A 7,126-nucleotide genomic window follows, 5' to 3' on the forward strand; every position below is an offset into this window, starting at 1 on the left:
ACACACTCACCAGCTCACCCGAGCACAAGAACACCTCGCCTCCTGAGGCTGTTCGCCACTGTACTAGTTCATCCTCAACCCCTCGAGGCAATCCACCACAAAGCTGGAGTAGGGTATTACACCGCAAGGTGGCCCGAACCAGGATAAACTGTTGTGTCTCTTGTCCATTGGGTTCGTCGAGCTAGGTCGTGGGATCGGTGAGCAGGCAGACTAGGGAGGACGAGTTCTTCGCACGCACTCCAGAGTTCGAACCTCTCAACGTACCTCCAACTTTATGTCATACAACATTTCTCTCTTATCATCTCTGATGCTTCTGCTGTATTCATCTATGTCAAGACATTTAAGCCATGTTTATATTAACCTTGTTATTTTATATTGACCCACCAACCGGGACTAACCGCGTGTGATCAACCTTTTAACCCTTTCCTGAATTTGTGATAAGAGAGCATGCTTTTCATATGCCGAACAGTTACTTGAACAATCCTACCATCTGATATGTTGTCCTCAGTGTTTCACCAGAAAGCAACCAAAACTTCTCAAAGGACAGGAATAATTAAAAATGCTCAGAAGACATTCATATTTTGGTTGGACATAATTGCATTGATTAACTCCATATAATTATAATACTAAAAGGACAGGAATAATTGAAAATTCATAACTTAATAAATAATTATTCAAAAATCATGTTTCAAATGCCAGAATGCCCTAGCTCAAACAAAGATTCCCTCTGGTTTGTCCCAAGTGGGAATTTCCAGCTATAAGTCCGGAAACTCACTAGAGAGAAAGTCTTCACTTTTTTGTGCGTGTCTCCCTTTCTTATTGCGCCGTAACCATGGATAATCTTCATCATTTAACATGATGCTTGGATCAGTCTTCACTTTGAAGGGAGGAATTTCATGAAACTTTTCATAATCTTCAGACATGTCTGTCTTGTCCTCCACTCCCACGATGTTTCTTTTCCTTGAAAGAACTATGTGGCGCTTTGGCTCATCGTATGATCTATTCGCTTCCTTATGTTTTATTTTTCTCGGTTTGGTAGACACGTCCTTCACATAGCAAACTTGTGCCACATCATTGGCTAGGACGAATGGTTCGTCTATGTACCCAAGATTGTTGAGATCCACTGTTGTCATTCCGTACCGCGGGTCTACCTATACCCCACCTCCTGTCAAATTGACCCATTTGCACCGAAACAAAGGGACCTTAAAATTACATCCATAGTCAAGTTCTGATATCTCCTCTATGTAACCATATATAATATGTGTCCTTTACCTATTGGTGTTTGCTGCATCAAAGCGGACACCACTGTTTTGGTTGGTGCTCTTTTTATCTTGGGCAATCGTGTAAAATGTATTCCCATTTATCTCGTTCCCTTAGAAAGTCAATACAGTCGAAGATGGTGTCCTGGACAACAAGTACATCTCATATCCAATAGTATTGTTACCCATGGGATGTGTTTGCAAGCAACGCCAAAAGTCCCCATGTGTTCACGTGTAATCCAGTCGTCAGACTACTCGGGGTGTTTGGAGCGTAGAATATCCTTGTATTAATTGATATACGAGGCTGATATGTCTCCAACGTATCTATAATTTTTGATTGTTCCATGCTGTTATATTATCATTCTTGGATGTTTTACAATCTTTTTATAGCAACTGTATATCATTTTTTGGGACTAACCTATTGACATAGTGCCCACTGCCAGTTGCTATTTTTTGCTTGTTTTTTTACTTTGCAGAATATCAATATCAAACAGAGTCCAAACGCAGCGAAAATTTTTGGTGATTTTTTCTTGACCTGAAGACACCCAGTGGGCCAAAGAAGTACCAGAGGGGAGGCCCGTGGGGAGCACAGCCCACCAGGGCACACCCAGGGGGGTTGTGCCCCCCACGGAGCTAGCCCCCCTGCACCGCCTCTTCGCCCTATAAATTTCCAAATATTCCATAAACCCTAGGGGAGTCAACGAAACACAATTCCAGCCGCCGCAAGTTCCAGAACCACAAGATCCAATCTAACACCATCACAGAGGGGTTCATCATCCCCATTGGTGCCTGTAAGTGCATCTAGTGCCCCTTAGTGATTTTGGTGTATTGAAGACTTATAGGTTAAGGGACTAATGCGTTTGTGAGTGTACACAGGTCTATAAGTCTATGAGGAGTTTGATATTTATAGTGAAAGTCGACCCCTAAAAATGAAGTTCTTCGACTGAAGACTTTGGTATTTCTGAAGACTTTCTGAAGACTTTGAAAGTGAAGAAATTGGTGTGACCTTGAAGACTTGGTATTCAATTGAGGAATATGAAGCGTGTAGACTTTTGTTTTCGTAGTTTCATTTTCTCTTTCTTGAGTCATAGGAAACACCGTACTGTTAAAGGGGGTTGAGGAAATACTAAGGAAAAATTTCCATGTGATGCTCAACTCAAAATCCTACACCTACCAATCCCTTCAAGTGAAGCCATTGGAAATCTCATACAGTTCAGTCATATTCTTCAGTGATAGAGACGAAGTTCTTCTGGTCTCTGAGGAATTTGTTCTGACTGAGGAGTTAGGAATTCGCTAGTGCGGATTGCCTACACAGTGAGGAACATGATAGCCCTGAGGAATTTGAACCTCAAATTTCCGACCGTTGCTGTGCTATGCGCCAGCTGTCCCAAAATATCTACCCACCTAACGGTCATATCATTGAAGGGCATTTATGTCTTATCATGTCGGGCTGCTCCCTAGGCTATAAATAGCCGCCCCCTACAACCACTAGCTGGTTGGCTGCTCCGAGAGAAACTGACACTTTTCATTTGAGAGCATCCCATCCTCCGAGGACTTTGAGCGAAAATCATCAAGTGAGGAAAAACCCCAAACCCAAACACCTACAAACCCAAAGTGATTGAGCATCACTGAAGAGATTGATCCTGCGTGGATCCGACGCTTGTTACCTTTGAAGACTGTGCTTCTTCTAGACGGTTAGGCGTCATGGTCTAGAGCATCCAAGAGGAAATTATGGATCGCCTAGTGACCGAGTTTGTGAAGGTTTGGAAGTCACCTGAAGACTTACCACGAGTGATTGGACGAGGCCTGTGTGACCTTAGTTCAAGGAGAATACGGTAAGGACTGTGTGTCCGGGACTGGGTGTCCTCAGGTTTAAATACCTAGCCGCTCCAACCAGACGTACAACTGAGACAGCAGTTGGAACTGGTCTACCAAATCATTGTCTTCAGCAAGCCAACTGGTTCTATTTCCTCAACTCCTCCATTTCCTCATTAATGTGTTGTGCACTTGTTCATATCTGTGTTTGAAGACTTTGACTGAAGACTTTCTCAATTTCCTCAGTTCAATTTCCTTAGTCTGTTTGTCTTCATCCTGTGTTATCCTGTGTTTACGCTTTCTGTACTCTGTGCTTGTTTTCATTTCATCATGATGACTATGCTTGTGTTCTGCTATGCATACTTTTGAGTACTTATTCCGCTAGAAGTAGTTCTTCGCTAAGGAATTTCCTCACCCACAAATTCCTCAGTGAAGAATTTATAAAAATCGCCTATTCACCCCCCTCTAGTCGATATAGCGCACTTTAAAATGGTATCAGAGCAAGGTACTCCCTTGTTCTGTGTGATTTTGGTTTAACCGCCTGGAGTTTTAGTTATGTCGACCGCAGGTATGATCAAGGTCTCTGCCGGGTGTCCTACCTTCGATGGGACGGACTACCCCTACTGGAAGAATAAGATGCGAATGCATCTTGAGGCAATTGATAATGATCTCTGGTATGTTGTGGAAAAAGGTGTTCCCTCTGTCTCACCCTCACTGAACGCTGCCGATGTGAAGAGATTCAAGCAACTCGATTCTCAAGCAAAGAATATCATATGTGGCCATCTGAGCAAAGGACAGTATGGAAGACTGAGTGCTTTGGAAAATGCTAAGCTTATCTGGGATAGGCTGTCCAAAGTAAATGAAGGAGTCTCAACACAACGTGACTCTCGAGTTGATGTTCTTTGCAATCTCTTCAACCGCTTCAAAAGACTTGAAAATGGAAATGTTCAACAAACCTTCGATCGCCTCACTGACATCTCAAATGAGCTTCAAGCACTTGGTGCCACTGACATCACCGACCACGAGGTGGTGAAGAAACTACTGAGATCGCTTGACTCCTCATTTGATACTCTGGCATTGATGATACAAGAGCGTGCTGATTACAAGTCACTTGATCCCGCTGATATCCTCGAAAGGCTAAATACTCATGAGTTCCAGCTTGCTGAGAAGAGAGATCTCTATGGTTCGAGCTATGGCAGATCACGTGCACTGAAGGCCAAGGCAGTTTCTGAGTCTGAAGATGAAGACTCTAAAAGCAGCCTTGGTGATCCTGAAGAACTGAGCCATGATCTAGCACTGCTCGTGAAGAAATTCCAGAAGCTCTCAAGATGTGGTCGCTTTGGAAGACCCTCAAGGAGCAATGATTCCTCATCCAGTGACTACAAGAAGAGGCTTTGTCACAAATGCAAGAAACCAGGACACTACATTCAAGATTGTCCTCAGTGGGAAAAGGAATCAAAGAAGAAGAAATACAAGGATTACAGTTCTGATGATGCGAAGAAAAAGAAGAAATCCTCAAAATATTCATCATCAAAATCCTCAAAGTCTTCATCTCACAAGAAGAGCAGCTCCAAGAAGGCTCGGGCATTCATTGGCAAGGAAATGGACTCTGAGGCTGAATCTGAAGAAAATGAGGAAGAGGAGGCATCTGAGGATTCCGAATCCGGTGTGGCGAGCCTAGCCCTCGCTACTGCATTCATCAGCAAGTCTATCTTCAACATTGAAGAAAATGACCTCACCAGCAAGGCTGATGAAGGCAATGATGACTACGCTCCCACCTATTGCTTCATGGCAAAGGGTGCCAAGGTACTCTAATATGCCTCATCTGAATCAAGTGAAAATGAATCTGATGAAAACCTTAAGCCCAGCTATTCTAAACTTGCTAAGATTGCTGTGAAACAACAAAGGGCCCTTGAAAAGGTTCAAAACATGCTAGACAAAAGTGATGATATGTTGGGTGAAGAAATGGATCGCACTAAAACCTTGACTGAAAATCTTCACAGACTTCAGACTAGGTATGAAAACCTTCAAGGTCATCATAACACTCTTTTGTATGATCATGAGAAGCTTTCTTATGAATTTCTTCAAAGAAAGCAAGATCTAGAGAAGCTAAAAGTGAGTTATGAAGATCTTCAGAAGGAGCGCGATTCATTACTTGCTCAACAAATCAGCGCTGCTCAGGAAGAATTTGTTCCTCCATGTTTGAAATGCATTGAACGTGAATCTGCTAATTCTTCACCTGAATGTTCAAATGCTTCTAATGCTACAAATTCCTCAACTGTCTCTGCTATCATTAATTCCTCATCTGAGGACATTGCTAGTATCACTAACGATGCAGGGCTGAAGGAATTGTACATGACAGGCATGTACAAGAGCCTCAAAGGCATCAGACTCTTTGTGATGTGCTTAAAAAGCAGATCCTGAACAGGAACCCTAGGAAATAGGGTATTGCCTTTGTGAGGAAACTCAATGCTGATGGTACACATTGGAAGCCTGAGCAGTACCCCAAAACCTCATGGGTTGCTGCAAAGGGACCTCCAGTTGATCCATCTAACTTATCTGGCTTTACATGTGAATCTCCTCATTCTTCTGATGAGTCATTTGACTCCAACTATAAACAGTTCAAAAATCAGAATGGTGAAGTATTTGCTAGATATGTTGGCACTAACTGTAGGAACGGTTCTCCTATGAAGAAAATCTGGGTTCCCAAAAGATGCCTTGAAAGTCTTCAGGTGAATGTCCTCATGACACCACCTGTGAGGAATAGGAACCCCAGATCAAATTCTTCATATGGACCAAATTCTTCATATGGATCCAAGTCCTCATACGGACCAAATTCCTCACATGGATCAAATTCCTCAAGAGGATCAAAGTCCTCATATGAACATCATCGTGCTAACAACTCTGTTTCGCAGGGAAGAGCCAAGGGCTATGAATATGAGCATTATTCTTCTAATCATTATGTTCATAAGTCCTTGAAGAATTTCTCTGCTTATTCATATGCTTACCCTAACTTCTCTTATGTGAAACAAAACGGATTGGCTGCTATGCCACCTTTCTCATATGGAGCTCGCAGAGTGATGAACTCTTTGCCACCCCTTCAGATGTGGGTGGTGAAGAAAAAGAACTTATCTTTTATGCAGGGTCAGGTCTCCAGACGTACTGAAACGTCTGAAGAATTTGCTGGAGACCTGAAGTGTGCCTGAAAGGACGCAGGCTAATCATGAAGAAATGAACTTTCATTTCTCACGTCCTCATACTGCTTTATCTGTTCTATTGCTTGATGAAATTGATCTGATGAATTGATGTCATATTCTTCACTGATGAAGTATATGAAGTTCGTAAGCTGCACTAATTCATCTGCAGGATGATCAACCCAAAGCCACTGAGTGGGTCCTCGATAGTGGATGTACAAATCACATGACTGGTGACAAGAATCTATTGATTGATGCTCCCTTATCACCATCGCATCTGAAGCATATCATCTTCGCTGACAAAGGCAAAAGTCAGGTATTGGGTCTAGGTAAGGTTGCGATCACAAAGGATCAACACATGGACAAAGTCACGCTTGTCGAGTCCTTAGGATACAACCTCATGTCTGTCTCAATGCTTTGTGATCTTGATATGGTAGTTGTCTTTGGCAAGTATCGTTGTGTTGTGGTTATGGAAGATGACAATTCCAAAGTCTTCGAAGGCTTTAGGAGAGGAGACTTGTATATTGTTGATTTCTCTACAGGACCGCAACCAGTCGTGTGCCTACTTGCAAAAGCTTCAGAAGGGTGGCTATGGCATCGACGACTTGGTCATGCAGGCATGAGGAATTTGCACACGCTTGCGAAGAGGAAGCATGTCATTGGCATTGAGAATGTCAAATTCCTCAAGGATCACTTGTGTGGAGCTTGTGAAGCTGGAAAGATGACCAAGGCTAAGCATCCAGCGAAGACTATCATGACCACTACTCGACCATTCGAATTGCTTCACATGGACCTCTTTGGTCCTAACCATTACTCAGTTGTCACAAATGACGCATCTCTCTATGGCCTTGTTATTGT

The sequence above is a fragment of the Aegilops tauschii genome, chromosome 5 (genome assembly GCF_002575655.3).
Source record: "Aegilops tauschii subsp. strangulata cultivar AL8/78 chromosome 5, Aet v6.0, whole genome shotgun sequence".
NCBI lineage: Eukaryota > Viridiplantae > Streptophyta > Magnoliopsida > Poales > Poaceae > Aegilops > Aegilops tauschii.